We start from the raw sequence: 24,676 nt of genomic DNA, 5'->3' as shown, positions 1-24,676 counted from the left end.
GACATCTGGTCAGGCTGTGTTGCTCACAGAACTGCATGATTTGTTTGTTAAGCCTGAGTTCATTGTGAGGGCCATCCTTCTATAAGCTTATCAGAATACCTCTCTCTTTTGGACCATTAAGCAGCTGGCTGTTATTGCAAAAACTCTTGACAAGACCAAAACTTTATGAAATGAGTGTAATATGAGGAAACCAGTGTGGTGTGCAGGAAAGAACAGTGGGTAGGGTCAGGGAACCTGGGCTGTAGACCCAACACCTTTATCAACACTATGCATGGCTTTAGGGAAACCACTTCATATATCATCATTTAGTTTTATCCCAAAGAGGAACAACAATAATCTATGCAACAGTCTGGGGAGAGGGACGAATGTAATTCATTTCTTTCACCCCATCCCTGGATCCCCACCGGGAAATCCTCAAAAATATCATGTTATTAACATTCATACCTTCCCACATGGCATCTTCCATTAGTCTTTAGCATAAGTGGAGAAATTATTATTATATCCCTTTGAACAAGTTATGGAGAATCTCTGTGAATATTTGAACAGCAGACTTGACCATATGTTTTTCAGTCAAACCTTACCTGAATTCAAAGTTGTGGGAAGGGGGTTAATGAGAATATTGATCTGGTTATGGTCAGCCTATTTTTTTTTCTCTTTTTCTCAATATTCACTTTGAATTATGCCTTTGAGAGACAACCTTTTGTTGACCCATATCTTTCTTGGGGCAGAGGAAGAGGAAGGTGCAAAATGGGTATAAGAGTATTCACTGTTATCTTGTAGGTACGGACATGAATCCTGCTATGCTTCTGTTCCTACCTTGAGAACATAGCCAAAAGATGTAATTTGGACTGGAGACTCCAAATTATAGAAGGCGTGGCCCACTCTTCATTGTCCAAGTCCAAGAGTTATAAAGTAGCAGAGGATGGGTAAAGACATGGAGAAGAAGCCTCTTTATCTTATCTTTCTTAGCCATTTTTCCACTGGACATTTGTACCTGAATCAAGCTCTGGGGAGTGGGGGAGATTCCAACTAATTCTTCAAGAAAATAGGAGCCAGTTCTCTGAACTTGCACAGGCAATGAATCCTCTTCTATATTGTTTTTATTCCTTCTCCTATCACTGAATTTCTTGTAACTCAATTGCATTTTTCTGAGTTCCTTCTCCTTCCATGAGCTACCTGAGTGCAATTGATGGCATGTATCCTTACCCTGTGGGACTGGTAAGAATCCCAGGAAAGATCAGATGGAATACTCTTGACAGAAATTCCAGAATCCTTTGCTATTCCTGAAACCTTATAAAGTAAGATATATCCCAAGGAACCCTCTGGGAGAGGAGTAACTGATGTCTCCAGCACAGGGCACATTAGAGCTCAGGCAAGTAGGCACTTAGCCTTCATCTCTCATAGGATCAGAATGGTTTCCTCTCTGCTAGAAAGTGATAAAAGTTCATCTTTATAGAAAATCAAGCCCAGCATCAGGCGTTACTAAAGGCATTTTACTCCTTCAATAGTTTTCCGACTTAATAAACCATCTCTCAGAAATTACCTTTGAGTTTTGGTCAAGGAACAAAGAATATTTTGTTATGTATATATTTACAAATTTGTGGTAGAAAATGAAGTAAAGACCAATAGGAAAATAAAAGCCCCTGTAAATCTCATGACCCATGGGATTCCTGGCACTTTTATCACTTATATCAGTGTCATATATCTTATCAATATATACTTATATGTGTTGATATAATACTTTTTTCAATAAATACTTATAATACATCATTATTAGTGTCTTTTTAAACCTGTCTCTTCCCTTAGAATGTGACATTTATTTCCTCTTGCCATTTAATAATTTCACATTTCATTGTAGTACTATTTAGTATTGTGCTAATGAATTTAGCAGTTTGTCCAATCACCAAATATACAGCATTTGGGTTGTGTCCAATATTTCTTACGATAAATTATGTTGTAATTACTGTATTTTAGATAGACCTTTCATACATAACGTCTCATCAGTAATGTCTTTTGTGTCAGGAGGAAGCTCATCATGTGCCAGAACTGCATGTATCAATGTGTCTGCATAGTTTTGGCAGGCAGTGAAATAGGCTCTATCTGGTCACCACTGTGTCCCTATCTATCTGACACTTTCTGCCTGAGTACTTTGTATTATCTTAGACTGGACAAGTCAGGTAAGACCTCAAGAAGGAAGAAAGAACTTTAGACAATCATTAAGTCACTTACATCTAAATTCTAATCCATCTACACCACTTTCTACCTGAGAACTTCAGTTTCTTAATCTCTCTGAGGTGTGATTTTCTCAACAGCAAGAAAAGTCAGCATTGTCATGTGGATTAAGTCTAGCAAGATCTGAATGGTAGTGGCTTCACAATAGGTGTGATTGTTGCTATCAAAATGAGTATTATTATCCTTGTGAGAGGCAACACGGCAGGACCTGGGTGCCACTGCATCCCTGCTCTGCGGGCATTGGCTCCCTCTGCCCAAGTCTGATGGACACAAAAATAAGATGTCTCACCCCATCACATCCCTCACCACAGCCTGCCTGTCTTCATGTGAGTTCCCCTGGAGGCAAACCTGAGACATAGACTCAAGTGCTAACAGTTTATCCAGAGGCCACAGAAACATCAATAACAGAAACATCCTTTTGGAAAGGGAAACAGGCAAGAAATGGATGATGAGGAAGTGTCTGTTGTTAAGCCAGTATACACTGTGGTAACAGGGGCTCTAGCCTATAGGGCCACCTGATAATCAGTGTAGATTATCAGTGTAATCAAGTTCCAAGAGTCATCCCACCAAGGGGGGTGAGGTGTATATCTTCCATTGTCATTGTTGTAGGTTGTTACAAAGAGGTGAATACCAGCACTGTGGAGAATCTTGTCAGGCCCACAGTACAGAGACTGGCAAGTGTAAGTTGGCATGTGCTCCAGGAAGCCAAATGGGCAAGAGGATGTGGTTGGTCCCAAGGCATGGGCTGCACTTCAGATGTACTTCCCCCAGCATCTCTTGCAGTTTCTTGGTCAGTGTCTCTGTGCTATTAGGTGGGGACAAATACAGTAGGAACACTCAGCAATCCCCAGAGCTTGTTGGTAGTCAAGCATCCTGCAAGCTCAGGCCATCAGCAGGACTCAACAGGTAAGCTTAGATCACAGTAGTGTGATGGGCTGACAAAGTGTGCTTCTTGAACTGACATTAGAACAATCTACTCCATTCTCTGGGTCAGCTAGAGAGATACTGTGAGAAGACCTCTCCTCACTAAGGGAGAGCTCAGGAGGGGCTTAACAAAGCTCATTCCTTGTGGTAGTCAGGATTCTTCAGAAGATAGATAGATAGATAGATAGATAGATATAGATAGATATAGATAGATATAGATATAGATATAGATGTAGATATAGATATAGATATATAGATATATATGTATCACTGGAAGTGGTAGATATATAGATAGATGATAGATAATCACTTCCAGTGATAGTGCCTGCATATGATGCAGAGATATATGTAAACCAGGCCTGACTTCTCTTATTCTGTCAACTAATTGTAAGAAGCTTTCCATGAGGCCATATGTGGGGTGAGAGAAAGAAGAAACTGTGACAGAAGAGGAAACCATGACCATTTGGGCCACTTGTTCATGTAGCTTACTTATTTTCCCAGTCTCTCCTAAGATCCAGTAATGAGCCAAGAGCTGTCACTCAAAAGGAGAGTAGTTATCCTTGATGGATGGCAATGCTTTGCTCTGAATCCCAAAGTCCTGTACTGCTATTCATACATACAGAACCTGTCAAAGGCTCCAAACAGTATCCCTATTTGCTTCTGACACTTCAAGCACCAGCAGATCTGCTGGATTATATGACCCAAAGCGCAGAGCAAATAACAAACTTGTTGCAAGGCTTCTCTTGTTCTGGGTCCCATTCAAACTAGCAGCTTTTCAGACCATTTGGTACATGGGAGAGAGTAACACATCCAAATGAGAAATGTACTACCTCCAAATTCCAGAGCCTCACTAGGTATTGTACCTCTTTTTTGGTTGAAAGAGGGGCCAGATGCAATAACTTACCCTTCACATCAGAAGGAAGATCTCAACATGCCCCACATCTCTGTTCCATAGAAACTTCACTGAGATAGAAACTTCTGAATTTTAGTCAGTTTTATTTCCCACCCCCTGGCATTTAAATGCCTTACCAGAAGTCTAGAGTAGTTGTTCCTTCTTGCTCACTAGGTCCAATCAGCATGATGTTATCAGTAATACAGACTTCTAGCTCACTAGGTCCAATTAACATAATTTCATCAGTGTGATAGGCCAGTTTGATATCTTGTAGAGGGGAAAAGCAATCAAGATCTTGCAAACTAAATTATGGCTAGGCGCTAAAGAGTTGATAATCCCCTGAGGCAGGAAGGTGATAGTGTGTTGCTGGTCTTGCCAGCTGAAAGCAAACCGCTTCTAGTGCTTTCTGTTGAACAAGGATGGAGAATAAAGTGTGTCCCAGCTGCATACCAGGTACCAGGGAATATGTTAATTTGCTCAAACAATGAAATGCTATCCAGATGTTCTGGATAGCAACTGCCATTGGAGTCACCACCTGCTGGAGCTTGTGATAATCCACTGCCATTATACAAGATCCATCTGTCTTCTGCACAGGCTGAATAAATGAATTGAATGGGGATGTGGTACAAATCACCACCTGTGCATCTTTCAGGGCCTTGCTTGGGCACTGTTACCAAAATCCCTCCAGGAATGTGGTACTGCTTGGGATTTACTATTTTCCTGGGTAAAGGCAGTCCTAGTGGGTTCCACTTGGCCTTTTCCACCATAATAATCCTCACTCCACAGGTCAGGGTGAACATTGGAATTCTGCCACCAGCTGAGCATATATTTTTCAATTATGCATTCTAGAACTGGGGGAATAACCACAGGATGGGTTTGGAGAGCCACTGGGAACACTGTGAAAAAGATCAAAGTCAAAACTTCATTGATCACCTGACCTCCATAAATTCCTGCTCTGACTGGTGGACCACATAACATTTTGGGCCTCCTGGAATTAGTGTCAGTGTGCAGCCAGTGTCCAGTAGTCCCAGAAAAGAGCTGATTATTTTTTTTTTACTAATTTACAGCTTTCCTGGTAAAATAAAATAGGTCCCATTGGGGAAGGCTGAGAGAAATATTAACATATATATATATATATATATATATATATATATATTATTAATATATATATATTATTATATATTAATATATATATATATTATTAATATATATATATGTTAATATTTAATATATATATATAGGGTCCTCCCTCAAAGGGACCTAGCCTTCTTTTTTTTCAAGAGGTTCTGGGTCTATAAACCGGCTCAAAGTTGGGTATTGATTGAGGGGCTATGACTTTCTGTTTTTATGACTCAAGCTCATATTTTGTTCACTTGATCTAGAATTTTGTGCTTATACTGATAAAGTAAGATTTAGTAGGCTCCCCATCAATTGCTCTTCTAGGAATGCTAATGAACTAGCCAACACCATAGGTCTACTTAAGCCAAAGTATTCTGATGGCTACTTAGACTTTGTCATTCATTGCAGTAACCATGTCCAACTTGCCTTTGATGGATGAGTGCTGCCACTTGGTTCCTGCCCCTTTGGGGTCCAACTACTCCCTCTACATTTAGATGTCCCAATCCACTGTCTATAGTTCACACCGTAAAGTCTAGCCTAAAGAGAAGAGTGAACATTGAGCTCTTAATGGACATAGGGGCCCTCTCACTGATTCCACTCTCACAGTAGTGATGAAGGGTAGGTCTTCAGGACCCCCTCAGTGTTGGTGAGCAGGCCTCACATGACACATCTACTCCTTTTGCTGGAGTATGCAGATCTGCTAATTCAAACAGATCTCTCAGAAGTCAAAAAACTGGCCTTTGGCAGATGCTCTAATTCTTGAGTCTGAAAGTCCTCGTGGACTGCTGCCAAAGCACTATATTAAGTTAAACTACATCAATCCAATTTTATAAAACTCAAAATCAGACTCAGGCTTAGGATAAAATTTCAAGAGCGAAATCTAATCCCTGATCTCTTTTCAGTTGAGTCTTAGGTGAACAGCTTAAGTCATTTTGTGTGTGTGTGTGTGTGTGTCTTAGCCTTTCTCTCTGAAAATCAAGCAATATTTCTATGAATCAAACACCTCTTCCATCCCAGCCCCACAGACAACCTGATGTCAGTGCAGCTGTGCAAAGCAGCTCTGTGCACACCAGTAGGTTTTACTTCAAGGGATTGAAAAGGGCTCTCTGCTTTTAGTTTCAGGGCCTTCTCTATGCCACAGAAGCCCCTCAGTCCACCCACAGCTTCAGCATGGGAGCATCGTAGGGGTGTGGGAGCTGGTGATGTAGTGTATTTGTTAATGTCCCCAGAGGCAACTACTACCTATGAAGACTAGAAGCCAGTTGATACATTCTCAGTCTCATCCTTACAGGGATAGCTCTTAGGTGAATTTTGTCAGGTTACTCATAGATCCCAGGGAAACAAAGACTCATCAGCCAAAGCAGTCACCAGCTCAGTAAGGTGAACTTTATAGATTTCCTGTCTGCTCTCATCCCCTCTTTCTCACTTATGCTTCCTGGAATTAGCTCCCAAATAACCACCTGAACCAACAATGACAAAACAGTATCTGCATTTGGGAGAGCACAGAGGTGGACATTGGTTTACCTATTACTTCTTGAAAATGTAATAATTCTGGGACGTTCGGGTGGCTCAGTCAGTTAAGCCTCCGACTTTGGCTCAAATCATGATCTCACACTCATGAGTTCGAGCCCCACATTGAGCTGTCTGCTGTCAGCATGGAGCCCTCTTTGAATCCTCTGCCCACCTCTCTCTCTGCCCCTCCCCCACATTTACTCCCTGTCTTTCTCTCTGTCAAAAAGAAATAAACATTTAAAAAAAGAAAATGTGATAGTTCATGTGTTTGATTTACTATGTTGTAGAGTGGTGAATAGACGTAAGAAATTTCTGTGTTGGGTGAACCTAGAAGGTAGATATTCTTAGGATAATGCCACTCTTCACCTGGATGATGAATTGATTCAGTTGGTAACTTTTAATTCTCAATCTTCTTGAATTTACTGATAACTTACTACATATAAGGTGTCATGGCAGGCACTGAGAAGCAGAAAAAAGGAGAAGAAATGAATCCTATCTGTGGTAACAACTATATTTTTGAGGAGATAATAAGCATGATAATGTGACCAGCATGTTGACATTGTGTTAAAAAGATCCAGGTGTCCAGCACAAAAATCCAGCGTCTGATATAAGAATTCAGTGGTGAGCAATATTAATGAAAACTAGGATAGTGAGGAAAGCCTATGAAATTTGAACTTTGCTTTGAAAAAAGCATAGGTGCCTAGCTAACAATAAGAGACACTAATGTCATAATTCTGCTTATGGGAAGGTAAGAATGATCTCCCCATCTTAACCCAAAATAAATGAGTGGACACTGGCCATTCTATCTGGGAGCCACCTCTCACAAAGTGCACATTGGGATTGACCAGCAATCTTTAATTTCTAGAGATCAGGACTACCCCTACAAATGGTGGCATATGACAGAAAAAGAGGACTTGGTGGACCTACGGCTAAAGCAACAAGGATTCTTTCTCAAATTTATTGTATTTCAGCATACTTTTCTTTATCACTATTTTTTCTAAGACTTTCAGACCTGAATACTCTAAGAAGAATGAACATGCACTCCACTTGTGGGATTTATTTATGAAGAATACTGGTGGGTATGCAGGTATCTATTTATCATAGATTTTAAGATAGAGCAATATTGTTGTGGGAATATCATGTCTTCGTTTAGCCCAGAAATAAGAAGAAGGAGAAGGAGGAGAAAGAATAAAAGGAGAAGAAAAAGGGTAAGGTGGAGGCGGAGAAGAAGGACAACAATGAGGAGCAGAAAGAGGAGAAGACAATGACGACAACAATCATAGAAAGAACCATTTTCACAATGGTTTTTAAAAGATGGCCCATTTCTAGGTTCCCTATTCTATTACATTGATCTATGTGTCTGTTTTTTTTTATTTTGTAATTTAAATTTCTCTTATTTTATTATTTTATTTTTTAATGTTTTTATCTATTTATTTATTTGTTTATTTATTTATTTATTTTTCTGCTTTTTTTAATATGAAATTTATTGTCAAATTTGTTTCCATACAACACCCAGTGCTCATCCCAAAGGATGCCCTCTTCAATGCCCATCACCTACTCTCCCCTTCCTCCAACCCCCCCATCACCCTCAGTTTGTTCCCAGTTTTTAAGAGTCTCTTATGCTTTCGCTATCTCCCACTCTAACCTCCTTTTTTTTTTTCCTTTGGCTCCCCCATGGGTTTCTGTTAAGTTTCTCAGGATCCACATAAGAGTGAAAACATATGGTATCTGTCTTTCTCTGTATGGCTTATTTCACGTAGCATCACACTCTCCAGTTCCATCCATGTTGCTACAAAGGGCCATATTTCATTCTTTCTCATTGCCATGTAGTACTCCATTGTGTACATAAACCACAATTTCTTTATCCATTCATTAGTTGAAGGACATTTAGGCTCTTTCCACAATTTGGCTATTGTTGAGAGTGCTGCTATAAACATTGGGGTACAAGTGCCCCTATGTATCAGAACTCCTGTGTCCCTTGGGTAAATTCCTAGCAGAGTTATTGCTGGGTCATAGGGTAGGTCTATTTTTAATTTTTTGAGGAATCTCCACACTGTTTTCCAGACTGGCTGCACCAGGTTCCATTCCCACCAACAGTGCAAGAGGGTTCCTGTTTCTCCACATCCTCTCCAGCATCTATGCACTCCTGATTTGTTAATTTTGGCCACTCTGACTGGCGTGAGGTGATATCTGAGTGTGGTTTTGATTTGTATTTCCCTGATGAGAAGCGACGTTGAGCATCTTTTCATGTGCCTGTTGGCCATCTGGATGTCTTCTTCAGAGAAGTGTCTATTCACTGGATTATTTGCTTTTCGTGTGTGGAGTTTAGTGAGCTCTTTCTAGATTTTGGATACTAGCCCTTTGTCTGATATGTCATTTGCAAATATCTTTTCCCAATCCGTTGGTTGCCTTTTACTTTTGTTGATTGTTTCCTTTGCTGTACAGAAGCTTTTTATCTTCATGAGGTCCCAATAGTTCATTTTTGCTTTTAATTCCCTTGCATTTGGGGATGTGTCAAGTAAGAAATTGCTGTGGCTGAGGTCAGAGAGGTCTTTTCCTGCTTTCTCCTCTAAGGGGTTGATGGTTTCCTGTCTCACATTCAGGTCCTTTATCCATTTTGAGTTTATTTTTGTGAATGGTGTGAAAAAGTGGTCTAGTTTCAACCTTCTGCATGTTGCTGTCCAGTTCTCCCAGCACCATTTGTTAAAGAGACTGTCTTTTTTCCATTGGATATTCTTTCCTGCTTTCTCAAAGATGAGTTGGCCATACATTTGTGGGTCTAGTTCTGGGGTTTCTATTCTATTCCATTGGTCTATGTGTCTGTTTTTGTGCCAATACCATGCCGTCTTGATGATGACAGCTTTGTAGTCGAGGCTAAAGTCTGGGATTGTGATGCCTCCTGCTTTGGTCTTCTTCTTCAAAATTACTTTGACTATTCAGGGCCTTTTGTGATTCTATACAAATTATAGGATTGCTTGTTCTAGCTTTGAGAAGAATGCTGGTGCAATTTTGATGGGGATTGCATTGAATGTGTAGATAGCTTTAGGTAGTATTGACATTTTAACAATATTTATTCTTCCAATCCATGAGCATGGAATGTTTTTCCATTTCTTTATATCTTCTTCAATTTCCTTCATAAGTTTTCTATAGTTTTCAGTATACAGATCTTTTACATCTTTGGTTAGGTTTATTCCTAGGTATTTTATGCTTCTTGGTGCAATTGTGAATGGGATCAGTTTCTTTATTTGTCTTTTTGTTGCTTCATTATTAGTGTATAAGAATGCAACTGATTTCTGTACATTGATTTTGTATCCTGCAACTTTGCTGAATTCATGTATCAGTTCTAGCAGACTTTTGGTGGAGTCTATCGGATTTTCCATGTATAATATCATGTCATCTGCAAAAAGTGAAAGCTTGACTTCATCTTTGCCAATTTTGATGCCTTTGTTTTCCTTTTGTTGTCTGATTGCTGATGCTAGGACTTCCAACACTATGATAAACAACAGCAGTGAGAGTGGACATCCCTGTCGTGTTCCTGATCTCAGGGGGAAAGCTCTCAGTTTTTCCCCATTGAGGATGATATTAGCTGTGAGCTTTTCATATATGGCTTTTATGATGTTTAAGTATGTTCCTTCTATCCCGACTTTCTCGAGGATTTTTATTAAGAAAGGATGCTGAATTATGTCAAATGCTTTTTCTGCATCGATTGACAGGATCATATGGTTCCTATTTTTTCTTTTATTAATGTGATGTATCACGTTGAATGATTTTGTGAATGTTGAACCAGCCCTGCAGCCCAGGAATGAATCCCACTTGATCATGGTGAATAATTCTTTTTATATGCTGTTGAATTCGATTTGCTAGTATCTTATTGAGAATTTTTATATCCATATTCATCAGAAATATTGGCCTGTAGTTCTTTTTTTTTACTGGGTCTCTGTCTGGTGTAGGAATCAAAGTAACACTGGCTTCATAGAATCAGTCTGGAAGTTTTCCTTCCCTTTCTATTTTTTGGAATAGCTTGAGAAGGATAGGTATTATCTCTGCTATAAATGTCTGGTAGATTTCCCCTGGGAAGCCATCTGGTCCTGGACTCTTATTTGCTGGGAGATTTTTGATAACTTACTCAATTTCTTCACTGGTTATGGGTCTGTTCAAGCTTTCTATTTCCTCCTGTTTGAGTTTTGGAAGTGTGTGGGTGTTTAGGAATTTGTCCATTTCTTCCAGGTTGTCCAGTTTGTTGGCATATAATTTTCATAGTATTCCGTGATAATTGCTTGTATTTCTGAGGAATTGGTTGTAATAATTCCATTTTCATTCATGATTTTATCTATTTGGGCTATCTCACTTTTCTTTTTGAGAAGCCTGGCTAGAGGTTTCTCAATTTTGTCTATTTAAAAAAAAAAAACAACTCTTGGTTTGTTGATCTGCTCTAGAGTTTTTTTTAGATTCTATATTGTTTATTTCTGCTCTGATCTTTATGATTTCTCTTCTTCTGGTGGGTTTGGGATGTCTTTGCTGCTCTGCTTCTAGTTCCTTTAGGTGTGCTGTTAGCTTTTTGTATTTGGGATTTTTCTTGTTTCTTGAGATAGGCCTGGATTGCAATGTATTTTCCTCTCAGGACTGCCTTCGCTGCATCCCAAAGCGTTTGGATTGTTGTATTTTCTTTTTCGTTTGTTTCCATATATTTTTTTAATTTCTTCTCTAATTGCCTGGTTGACCCATTCATTCTTTAGTAAGGTGTTCTTCAACCTCCATGCTTTTGGAGGTTTTCCAGACTTTTTCCTGTGATTGATTTCAAGCTTCATAGCATTGTGGTCTGAAAGTATGCATGGTATGATCTCAATTCTTGTATACTTATGAAGGGCTGTTTTGTGACCCAGTATGTGATCTATCTTGGAGAATGTTCCATGTGCACTGGAGAAGAAAGTATATTCTGTTGCTTTGGGATGCAGAGTTCTAAATATATCTGTCAAGTCCATCTGATCCAATGTATCATTCAGGGCCCTTGTTTCTTTATTGACCATATCTAGATGATCTATCCATTGTTGTAAGTGGGGTATTAAGTGGGGTATTTTCCCCTCACACCCCTGGATTTTTTTATTTCTCTTTTTCTCAGCTTCTTCTTTTTCCATAATTTTATATCTAGTTCACCTATTCGCTCCTCTGCCTCTTCAATCTGAGCTGTGGTCATCTCCATTTTATTCTGTAGCTCATTAACAGAATTTCTTAGCTCCTTCTGGCTGTTCTTTAGTCCCTTGATCTCTGTAGCAATAGATTCTCTGCTGTCCTTTATACTGTTTTCAAGCCCAGCCTTTAATTTTAGGACTATTATTCTAAATTCACTTTCTGTTATATTGTTTAAATTGTTTTTGATCAGTTCGTTAGCTGTTGTTATTTCCTGGACTTTTTTTGAGGGGAATTCTTCCGTTTGATCATTTTGGATAGTCCCTGGCGTGGTGGGAAACTGCAGGGCACTTCCCCTGTGCTGTCTTGAATAACTTGCATCGATGGGCGGGGCCACAGTCAGAGCTGATGTCTGCCCCTGCCCACCGCTGGGACCACAGTCAGACTGGTGTGTACCTTCCCTTCCCCTCTTCTAGGGGCAGAATTCACTGTGGGATGGTGTGGCCCATCTGGGCTACTTGCACACTGCCAGGCTTATGGTGCTGGGGATCTGGCATATTAGCTGGGGTGGATAGGCAAGGTGCACAGGGGAGGGAGGGGCAGGCTCAGCTTGCTTTTCCTTGGAGATCCGGTTTGGGAGGGGCCCTGTGGCATGGGGACAGAGTCAGACCCGCCAGAAGGATGGATCCAAAGAAGGACAGCATTGGGTGTTTGCACGGTGCAAGCAATTTCCCTGGCAGGAACTGGTTCCCTTTGTGATTTTGGCTGGGGGATGGGTGAGGGAGGTGGTGCTGCTGAGTGCCTTTGTTCCCTGCCAAGCTGTGGTCTGTTGTCTGAGGCTCAACAACTCTCCTTCCAGTTGTCCCCAAGCCCTCCCGCTCTCTGAGCAGAGCTGTTAACTTATAACCTTCCAGATGTTAAGTCCCACTTGCTGTTTGAACACAGTGAATCCAGCCCCTCCACTTTTGCAAGCCAGACTTGGGGGCTCTGCTTGGTTGGTGGGCTCCCCTTCTGCCCTGGCTCCCTCCCACCAGTCCATGTAGTGCGCATCACCTCTCCGCCCTTCTTACCCTCTTCCATGGACCTCTTGTCTACACTTGGCTCTGGAGAATCCATTCTGCTAGTCTTCTGGTGGTTTTCTTGTTATTTTGGCAGGTGTGTGTGGAATCTAATTGATCAGCAGGACGCGGTGAACCCAGCATCCTCCTATGCTGCCATCTTCCCAGAAACCTCTCTATGTGTCTGTTTTTTGTGCCAGTACCATACTGTCTTCAAGATTACAGATTTGTAAGACAGCTTGAAGTCTGGAATTGTGGTGACTCCAGCTTTGCTTTTCTTTTTCAGGATTGCTTTGGCTATTTGAAGTCTTTTCTGCTTCCATGTAAATTTTAGAATTGTTTGTTCTAGGTCTGTGAAGAATGCTGGTGTTATTTTGATAGGTACTGCATTGAGTATGTAGATTGCTTTGGTTAGTATCAACATGTTAACAATATTTGTTCTTCCAGTTCATGAACATGGACTGTGTTTTTTCCATTTCTTTGTGTCTTCTTCAGTTTCTTTCATAAGCTTTCTGTAGTTTTCAATGTACATATCTTTTACCTCTTGGTATTTTATGGCTTTGGGTGCAGTTATAAATAAAATCAATCCTTTGATGTCTCTGTCTTATTATTGGTGTATAGAAATGCAACATGTTTCTGTACATTGATTTTATAACCGGCAACGTTGCTAAATTCATGTATCAGTACTAGAAGTTTTTTTGGTGGAGTCTTTTGGGTTTTCCACACAAACTATCATGTTGTCCATGAAGAGTGAAAATTAGACCTCTTCCATACCAATCTGGGTGCTTTTTATTTCATTTGGATGTCTGATTGCTGAGGTAAGAACTTCTAACACTATATTGAACAAGAGTAATGACAGTGGACATCCCTGTCATGTTCCTAACATTAGGGGGAAAGCTCTCAGTTTTTCCCCATTGAGAATGATATTAGCTGTGGGTCTTTTGTATATGGCCTTTATGATTTTGAGGTGTGTTTGTTCTATGTCTACTTTCTTGGGGGTTTTTACCAGCAAAGAATGTTGTATTTTGTAGAATGCTTACCAACTAAACTTCAATAAAGCGGGAAATAATACCCAATGGATAAAAGACAGTCTCTTTAGCAAGTGGTGTTGAGAAAACTGGACAACAACATGCAGAAGAATGAACCTGGAATACTTTCCTACATGATACACAAAAATTAACTCAAAATATATAAAAGACCTAAAAGTAAGACAAGAAAGCATCAAACTCCTAGGAGAAAAAAGAGGCAGCAACCTTTTTGACCTAGGCCACAGCAGCTTCTTACTTGATCTGTCTCCAGAGGCAAAGGAAACTAAAGCAAAAATGAACTATTGGGACCTCATTAAGGTAAAACATTTCTGCACAGCAAAGGAAACAACAAAAATAAAGCAACTGACATAATGGGAGAAGATTTTTTCAAATGGAATATTGGATAAAGAGTTAGTATCCAAAATCTATAACTTATCAAACTCAATACCCAAAAAAAACAAATAATCCACTGAAGAAACGGGAAAAGACATAAATAGACATTTTTCCAAAGAAGACATTCATATGGATAACAGAAACATGAAAAGATGCTCAACATAACTCAACATCAGGGAAATACAAATCAAAACCACAGTGAGATACCACCTCACACCTGTTGGAATGGCTGAAATGTCGCGAGGATGAGTAGAAAGGGTAACACTTTTGCACTGCTGGTGGGAATGCAAACTGGTGCAGCCACTCTGGAAAACAGTTTGGAGGTGCCCCCAAAAATTAAAAATAGAGCTACCCTATGACCCAACATTGCACTACTAGGTATTTATCCAAAGGATACAAAATTTCTGATTCAGAGGGGCACATGCACCTCAATGTTTATAGCAGCATTATTGACAATAGTCAAATCATGGAAAATGCCCAAATGCCCATTGTCTGATGAATGGATAAAGATGTGGAAGGGAATATATATATATATATATATATATATATATATTCACATATACACACATATGACGGAATATTATCTAGTGGTGAAAAAGAATGAAATCTTGCCATTTGCAACCTTAGATGGAAGTAGATGTATTATGCTAAGTGAAATAAGTCAGTCAGAGAAAGATAAATATCATAGGATATCACTCATACGTGGAATTTGAGAAACAAAACCAATGAACATAGGGAAAGGGAAGAAAAACTAATACAAAAACAGAGATGGTTTCACTCTTATGTGGATCCTGAGAAACGTAACAGAAACCCATGGGGGAGGGGAAGGGAAAAAAAAAAAAAAAAAAAAAAAGAGGTTAGAGTGGGAGAGAGCCAAAGCATAAGAGACTGTTAAAAACTGAGAACAAACTGAGGGTTGATGGGGGGTGGGAGGGAGGGCAGGGTGGGTGATGGGTATTGAGGAGGGCACCTTTTGGGATGAGCACTGGGTGTTGTATGGAAACCAATTTGACAGTAAATTTCATATATTAAAAAATAAATAAATAAATAAATAAATAAAAATAAATAAATAAATAAACAAACAAACAAACAAAAAAGATAAAAAAAAAAAAACAGAGATGGAGGCAAACCATAAGAGACTATTCCATACAGAGAACAAACTGAAGGTTGCTGGTGGGGTGTTGGGTGGGGCAATGGGCTAAATGAGTGATGGGCATTAAGGAGGGCACTTGCTGGGATGAGCAATGGGTTATATATATATATATATATATATATATATGATGAATCACTAAATTTTACTCCTGAAACCATAAGAATAATGAAGTAATGAAATGAAATGAAATGAAATGAAATGAAATGAAATGAAATAAAATAAAAGATGGTTAGGAATGTAGTGAACAGTCAAGATGATGCTAAACATTCTTTTCCAGGGTATTTTCTGAGCTGTTGGATTATTTTTACTAATTGCCTGCCCCTACCCTTGTGAACCCTTGTGCTCTGCCCCCCCCCATACTATGTCCCACTTAAGTTTTTTTTTTTATATTCAAAGTGGCTGGGAATCCCAGAATGGAATTCAGGCTGTGACCAAAAATAAAAAAAAAAAAAAAGAAAGAAAGAAAGAAAGAAGAAAAGAAAAGAAATAAACAAAACCTGTATTACAAATATATGAAATAACCTCCCTGAAAGTGGTGGGCTTAAAAGTGTTGACTCAAGTAAAATTAGAAATGAAGATAATCTGTAAGCCTAAACACAAAAGGAACCACACATAGAAATTATACTGTAATTGATAAAGTTGTTTCGTGTAGAGGTTCATATAGACAAATAAATTATCTATATATATTGTAATTGAATAATTAAGTAAAATGATGGCAGATAGTAGGAACCAATCTTATCATTGTTGTAGTGGAAGGTTATAATCAAGGGGCTTAGTATAGATACAGATGGACATGTATGTGTGTATGTGTGTGTATAGATGGGTTGAAAAAATGCATATATTTCCTTGTCATGTCTGCTGAGAGGAGCTAGAAACAATTCTACTTCAGCAGTAATAAGCACATGTAGCACTCAGATTTTGGCTTTTGTGTAGGCAGATTAATGGCTCTTCAATGTCCATATTTTAATGCCAGGAAAATGTGAATATGTTGAATTGCATGACTAGGGGGAATTAAGGTTGCAGATGGAACTAAATTTGTTAATCGGACGACCTTCAGATAAAAAGATTGCCCTGGATTATCCAACTGGGCCCAAAGTAATGACAAGATTCCTTATAAATAGAAGAGATACAGAAGGGGGAAGAGTTGCTGTCACAGTGACACAATGTGAAAAAGTCTCCATCAGCCACTGGAGACTTTGAAAATGGAAGAGGACCATAAACCAAGGAGTACAGGCAGCCTCTGAAAGTTGGAAAAGCCAAGAAAAAAGGATTATCTGGGATGGCATATACTTTGAATATGATGCCATAAGACTGGCAATTCACCTCTGTGGTTCTCCCCAACAAAGCCCATATACCCAAATAAGAGAAACAAATAAATCCCAAGAGACATTCTACAAATAGTTAAAGTAGTACTCTTCAAAACAGTCAAGGTCATCAAAAACAAGTAAATTATGAGAAACTGCCACAGCCAAGAGGAGTGTAAGGAGACATGATGATGAGATACAAATATCCTGGATGGTATCAGAAACAAAAAAGGACATCAGGTAAAAACTAAGCCAGTCTGAATAAAGTATGGACTTTAATTAATAATAATGTGTCAATTGCAATGAAGTTAACATACTAATATAAATCACTCATAATGGTAAAATTGGGTAAGGGGTATAGGAGAACTCTATTCTATTTTTGCAAATATAAAACTATCTAAAATTTAAAGTTTATTTATTAAAAGGGGTAGGTACTGAAATAGAAGGGCTATATAAAGTGAGGACCTATGGAACTTTCCAGCAGTGAGTTACCAAAAGCTATTTTACAAGGAAAAAAAGAAACAAAGTTTCCCAAACCTTAAAAGAATCTTATCAGGTTAACTTAAAAGGTCTGTAAACCATCGTTTAAGTGAACGTTGTAAGTAGTTATGTAACTGGTTTATTTTTTTCCCATTAAACTGGTGTAGAAAATGTGCTTTCCAAGTGTACTTATGGGAGGGTTCTGAGTTGGTTTTGTGGCATATTGTAAACAACTTAGGTGTTGAGTCCTTGGCTTTCAATATATGATGAGATTGTTTCTGACCAGCATTTATTTTCTTAGCTGAACGAAAATGGTCTCTTCTGTTTAGAGTTTGTCTTCCAGGGAGCCCCAAGCAAAGGAAGACTCATGAGATGAATGAAATGTTGTTAGCATGCCTCCCCTGCAGGGACTCCACCATAACTGGTCAGGTTCCAAGCAACTTGACTCAGCCAGGGTTGGAGGTGCAGTGCAATAGGATGGCTGCAAGGCTACAGCTGCAGGATGCCCCATTTCCATGAGCTGGAGAGTATTTAAAACAGTTGGATGCTGCAAAACTCTGAAGAGGGTTAATGAGACAAATTAGCCCCTGAAGAGAAAGTTTTAATGCACAGGGGTATACATTTTTAAAAATTAAGAAAATGTTTCTTTTGGTGATAACTTAAAGCCAATGTATAAATACAGCTTTTTTTTTTCTGTAGTGAAAAACCAAAATTCCACTCTTCTTCCAGCTTTGAAGACCTCTGTCTAGTCAGAATACCCATTGCTTCTTTTCTTCCATTTCAAGATGGTGCACTGGAGTTTCAGTAGCATGGACCATTTCCAATTAATAACACTGGGACACAGATGAGCAGCTCTTGCCTGCTAATGCTAGCCTGGCCCCCACTCTCCTATGTCCTATACCTCCATCCCTCAGCCTCTTAGCAAGGTGCACAGAGAGGTGACTACCTGCACCCATGGGTTGATTCAAGTCCTAAACACCCTGCACTCAGTCTGTGGCCTTGGCATACTACTGAAGGTCTCAGCCTCAGATCCCTAGTCAGTGAAAATGGGTACATTGTTGCCTTCCATGAAGATTTTGATGAGAGAGAGTTATGAAAGAAGCCCTGCACAGATCCAGGCCCAGAGCTCAAAATGCATTGTCACACTGCCCTGCTGCTTGCTGTAAACCTACCTAGATCCTTCAGTTGAGCACTTGAGGTCCTGACAATGTGCACATTTTGTGTTGTTTTTCCAGTATATCAGTCCCAAGTGATACAATCTCCCCCATTGCATCCTCTTGGCTGTCATAGTCAGGTTGTTTCGCTGAGTGATATGGAAAGTGGATGTCTCAGAAGTATTTCTGCTAATTTACAATTGTCAGCTCAAACCCATCAAGTGGCTTCATCAACAACAAGAAAAAAATCCCCTAGAACTGCAAACCTACCCACTCAGAAGCACCACAGGACATCATATAATGAAACTGCTTCCTAATTTATGAAATTAGGAAGGAAATGTCTTCAGAAAAGAGTGCACCCTTTGAGAACCACCACCACCACCACCACCACTACCATCATTCAAGTTTTCATTTACTAACCACTATGTGTCTGGCTATGCCCTGAACTTTTGGTTTTTCATACAATACGGTGATCTGAGTATTAAAATACACATTTAAAAGTGAGGAAATGCAAGCATTGAAGAGGTGGATAAGTCCCTCAAGGTCAGGCAGCTCAAACTGGAGAAGCCAGTCATAAGTACAGATCAGTCTTGTTACCCTCTGCTAAGTCACAGGTAACCAATGGCTTCCCTAATGGGAGGCTTTAGTCCACGGGAGACAACAAGGCCAGGCATACTCAACGTGTTCATTTTCACTAGGTGAATTAGAGGGGCTCAATTTAATTTCCAAAATATTGAAAACATGTGATGTGGTTAGACAGCCTGCCAGGCTGTCTTCAATCAGCCCATGTGACACGCCATTCCCACCAGCAACTGCTGAAGTGAACAACACCCTAAGTCCTCCTCTTAGAGCTGAATGACCTCCAGGGAATAAGGATGTCTAACCTCAGTTTTCCCTTAATTAGAAAGTATATCATGCATCTCTTTTTTACTCCTGCATCCTATTATGAACTTAATGTCTATACCTAAATGTCTCACTCCCTCATATTCAAACAGTTCTGAGCTCCCAGACAGCTGCTGCACTTGCCACTTTCCCTTTGCAAAGTGATAGTGACTGCATCCATCCTGCTATGCCAAGAGACATGAACTCATTTCTTTCTCTCACACCTTATATCCAATCCATTAGGAAATTCTGCCTACTCTACCTTCAGAGAGAATCCACCTAGGACTACCTTATACCACCAGCTTTATCTGAGCCATTGTCCTTTTTCCTCCTTATTATCCTAACATCCTAAGCTCTCTGCTTCTTTAACCTCCTATGAAACAGCCTCATTGAATATTTATAACCCAACAGCCAGAGTCATCCTTTCAAAATATAAACAACCATTCCAAACCTCTACTCAAATCTTCCATCTAGTGACATGTGCTTTATTCAGAGTAAAGGCCAAAGTCCTAAGGCCCACAGGCCCTGCCCCTCCCAGGTCTCTGTTCCTCTCAAACTTTTTCTCCCCTGTTTTCCTTCTTGCTCCCATGTCCAAGCCATGTTGGTTCATTCTCAAACAAGCTGTCTATCCAGAGCATCCTTGCCCTAGATTTCTACATGGCAAACTCCCTCAGCTCTGGAAATGGATAGTACCTGCAGCCCTATTCAGACTCCCTGCATTTCCACTTTCTTTCTAAGGTACCATAGTCAGGACATTGATCCTGACCCTGCAACATTTGCTGAGCCCTTTCCAGGCTCTGCAAAGCAGGAATCGCAGCTGCATTCCCAGGCCCACAGCCTCAGCCCAAGCTCAAACTTCCCTTAGCTGCCTGGCCACACCTGCATTTGGATAAGAGACATACTAGGCACTGCTAGTCCAGGCTCAAGTGTAAGGTACACTGTGCACTGATGGCCCAGACTCAAAAGAAAGGTTCAATGTGAGTTGCTAGTTCAGGCTCAGAAGAGAGACAAACTGTGTGCCTCTGGCTCAGGATCAGATAAATGGTAAACTGTTGGACTGGATTCCTGAATGGCCAGAAGAATGATGGAATCTAAAGGCCCCAGGGCCACTGGGAGGTAGCAGAAGATGGGGAACCCTCAGTAAAGTGAAGCCCATCCTGTGAGCCTCCTGAGGACATTTGTTCACTCCTGAGTGAACACTCTGCCAAGTAATCTTCCACTTCTCTGTGGACTGTTAGGAAGACAGCCTACTCCATAACTCACCTCATCACATGGTTTTGCTCACCTCTTGTCTTCACTTCTCCTCTCTCTCTCTCTCTCTCTCTCTCTCTCTCTCTCTACTATCCCGGCCTTATACTTGATCTTCATCTCAGGCTCTGCTTTCTGGGTGACTTTGGCCTGGTGGTCCACTTCAGTCTTTGCTCATATATGTCAATCAGACCTATTCTGACCTTCCTGTTTAATGCTGTGAGAAGCCCACAGCACTCTTGTCCCTTAGCCCTGTGGCAAGCTTTCTTTTTCCTTTTCTTAATTACATTTAACACCTTCAAACCCCTATGCATTTACTTATTTATGATATTTATTGTTTGTGTCTGTCTTCTTCTGTTTAAATAGCAGCTCAGTAAAAGAAGCGATCTTCATTTTCTTCATTGATGTTTTCTTTACTGATAACAGTGCCTGGCACATGATAGGCACTTGATAAACATTTATTTATTCTTACAATAAATAGGAAATAATATGACAAATGACTCCTGCTACTTCCAGTTGTTCCTGAGGAAATATCCTGTTCCCTCCTGGCTACTGTTTCCCATTTACAGCATGAAATCAGGATTTAAAGCAATTTGTGAATTTCAAGCATTCTAGTTACCATGGCCATATAACAACCCAAACTTGTGTCATAAGACAATCACTGTATTATTCTTCTGGATTCTGTGTTAGGAGTTGGACAGGGCACACTGAGGTTGGCTTTTCTCTGTGACATGAAGTCTAGACCCTCAGCTGAAGATTTGACGTATATAGTGACTCAATAGTTAGAGACTAAAATTATCTGGAGGCATTGCTAGAGACATATCCAGTGGTTGATTTTTGATATTGGCTGGAACCACAGCTGGGTTATTAGAAGAAATAATTATATTTGCCCTGTTCATGTGACCTCTCCATATGAGCCAATTTGGGCTTCCTCAGAGTGCTCTGGGTTCTAAGAGCAAGCATCCTAAGGAAGCAGGTCTGCCTTATATGGGTTACCATAAAGGTCTGCCTTATATGGGCTACCATATATAAATAGCACCCCTCGTGCTAAGCCATAAGTCTGCCAGACTCATGGGAGGGAACAGAGACCACCTCTTAATAGGAGAAATGTCAGTGGCATGCGAGTATCACAGCACAGAGGAGGCTGAGGATTCATGAGGACAAAGTTGATGAGATCCCAAAACAGGAAATGTATATTAGATAAATGTATGGATACAATAGTTCATACTAATGTATCAATATTTGTTCATTAATTATGAAAAATATATCATACTAATGTAATATGCTAATAATAGGGAGATGAGGTATGGGTTATATGAAAATCTTCTGCACTATCTTGATAATATTTTTATAAATCATCTAAAATTGTTCTAAAAATAAAGTTTATTTTTAAAAAGGCAAAAAAGCATGTGGGATAGGAAATATTGTTGCATCTGTTTTAGAAAAATAATAATCTGCCACAAGGAGTAGATACTGATAACATTCTTGAAGAAAAAGCAGAAGTATGTATATTTAGTGACCATGAAGTGGTCATAATGAAGTCTGTAGATGGAGCCAGTACTCACTTATACAAAAGCATGAAGGAAAACAGAATAAAAACTAAATAAAATTAAATAAAAATAACAAAATAACCCAACAGTTATTTTGGGTTTGACTTTAAAATGCATTATAGATACTACTTGGCAATGAGACAGAATGAAATCATGCCGTTTGAAGCAACGTGAATGGAACTGGAAGGTATTATGCTGAGTGAAATAGTTCTGTTAGAGAAAGACAGGTATTATGTTTTCACTCATATGTGGATCTTGAGAAACTTAACAGAAGACCATGGGGGAAGGGAAGGGGAAAAAATTGTTACAAACAGAGAGGGAGGACACAAACCATAAGAGACTCTTAAATACAGAGAACAGAGGGCTGATGGAAGGGAGAGAAGGGGAAATAGATGAGGAGGGCACTTGTTGGGATGAGCACTGGGTGTTTTATGTAAGCAATGAACCATGGGAATCTACTCACAAAACCAAGAGCACACTACACACTGTATGTTAGCCAGTTTGACAATAAATTATATTTTAAGAAAAGACCCATGGAAAAAATAACAAAATGCATTATGGTCATATTTTTCAGCCATTTCATCACCACATGTACAATCTATATACAGATATTCCTCCAGGTTGGACAGAATTTCCACTTAAATACTTGTTCAATGGTTACAAGTGTCCAGTGATCTGAAAACAAAACATGTTAAATTTTAAATGTGATGAATATGCAGTGACTTTTCCTTAGAACTACATATATTTCTGAGAATTTATTCTAATCTTTTAAATTAAGCTTATAATTTCTGTAAAGAGCAAATATAGTGCTTAAAAATGTATATAAAAAGAGTGTGGTAGATCAAAATGTGGTAGATCAAAGTCTCAGCTGCTCTTCCTAATGAGAGGTGAGGTCTAATCCCTGCTCCTTGTGTAGCTGGCCTTAGTGACTCCCTTGGCCAATAGAGAACAGCAAAAGGAACATTCTGGATTTTCTGAGTCTATGTCATAAGAAAACATGCAACTTCTGCTCTTAGGCCCCACCACCATGCTATGAGAATCCCAAGATAGGTGAAAAAGGCTCGGGTACATTTTGGTTAAATGCCCATAGCTGACAGCCAGCATCACCTCCAGCACCCTTAGATGTACAGCTCAGCCAAACTGACAGAGGACTGGAACCCCAGCCACCATCTTCCCATAAGAAAATGACAGACCCTAGCAAAACTGCCCAGCTACACCCAACCAACCCACAGAGCTCTGAGAGATGAGACAATGTCCAGTGGCCAAATGTTGGAGTGTTTATGCACCAATACAAGGCTCATGAAAAGATTTATTAATATCTAACAACATTTTAAAAGACCTAAGAAGTTTACAATTGGATAAGTCACGTATAAGAATTGTGAAAAAATGTAGAAGAAATGGTAATGGAAAGATAGAAAACAGCAAGAAAACAGTGAATAAACAGAAAAAATACTTTAATTGGAAGAAAAGCAGCATGGTATAGGATGTGACTCACCCACAGGCTGTCATCAGTGTGGAAAAGCATAGCAAAGCAAATATGCCATCACTACGAGTACCATTGTCAATGGACTTGGGTATAGGTTATCTTTACATTCTCTAATTTGTATTTATTTATTCAATGAACTGTTAGTTATAAGTAGCTAATAATACTTGTGAACCTCCCACCCAGAATGAGGCTAGAACCTTCATAATATTCTATGTTAACTCCATTATTTATCATATCCCCTTTCCCTGCTTATTCCATATTCAAAATAAGATGATGTCTTATACACGCTTATCCTTTCTTCTTTTTTGACAGAATCTGCTTATACTTTCTGAAAACTGCATTTCATTTCAGCCAAATTCATGTTGCTTTGTACTTAATTGATCACTGAGCAGGAATATTTAAGAAGATAAAGATAATAAGTAAGAAACAAAGATATATTAATATTTCATCAATAATTATTGGGGAACTCGTTAAGCATCTGACTTTGGCTCAGGTCATGATCTCATGGTCCATTAGTTTGAGCCCTGCATCGGGCTCAAGGATTCTCTCTCTCTCCCTCTCACTCTGCCCATCAGTCTTCTCTCTCTCTCAAAATAAATTATAAATAAACTTAAAATAATTATTAATATGTATCAGTACGGTCATGTTACATTGGGTGCAGTCGGCATCTAATTTAGCTTTCCCAGTATTCTTTTTAAACAGAGTACATTAGGGACAGAGGGAAGCCTTTAGAAGCTTCCCTAGACCTGAGTTTAAAATTACTATCTCAGAGCCATTTATTCAGTATCTACTGTATGTTAGCATTTATATTCATTGGGACATAAACATGAACGATACACAGTTCAAGCTTTCAAAACACTTGAAGTAAGGAGAAAAACATGAAAACAAATAAGTGTAAATAATACAAGTATGTTAAGTACACAAACAGAAAAACAAATTAATTATGTCTGGAAGCCAGGGTGTAAAACTTCCCAGGGATATTGACTTAGATACTTTATTAGGACTTTGAAGGAAGAATAGGAACTTGCCAGAGTGACAAGAGGTTGGAAGGGATGGTAGACAGAATGCTCCAGAAGGGCAGAGCAGAAAGCAAAGTCATACAGACCTGTATGTTTCTAGAGAACCCATTGCAAG

The sequence above is a fragment of the Neofelis nebulosa genome, chromosome 9, assembly GCF_028018385.1.
Source record: "Neofelis nebulosa isolate mNeoNeb1 chromosome 9, mNeoNeb1.pri, whole genome shotgun sequence".
In the NCBI taxonomy this organism is placed as follows: domain Eukaryota; kingdom Metazoa; phylum Chordata; class Mammalia; order Carnivora; family Felidae; genus Neofelis; species Neofelis nebulosa.
The sequence above is the reverse complement of the archived record's forward strand: the minus strand, read 5'-3'. Positions refer to the sequence as shown.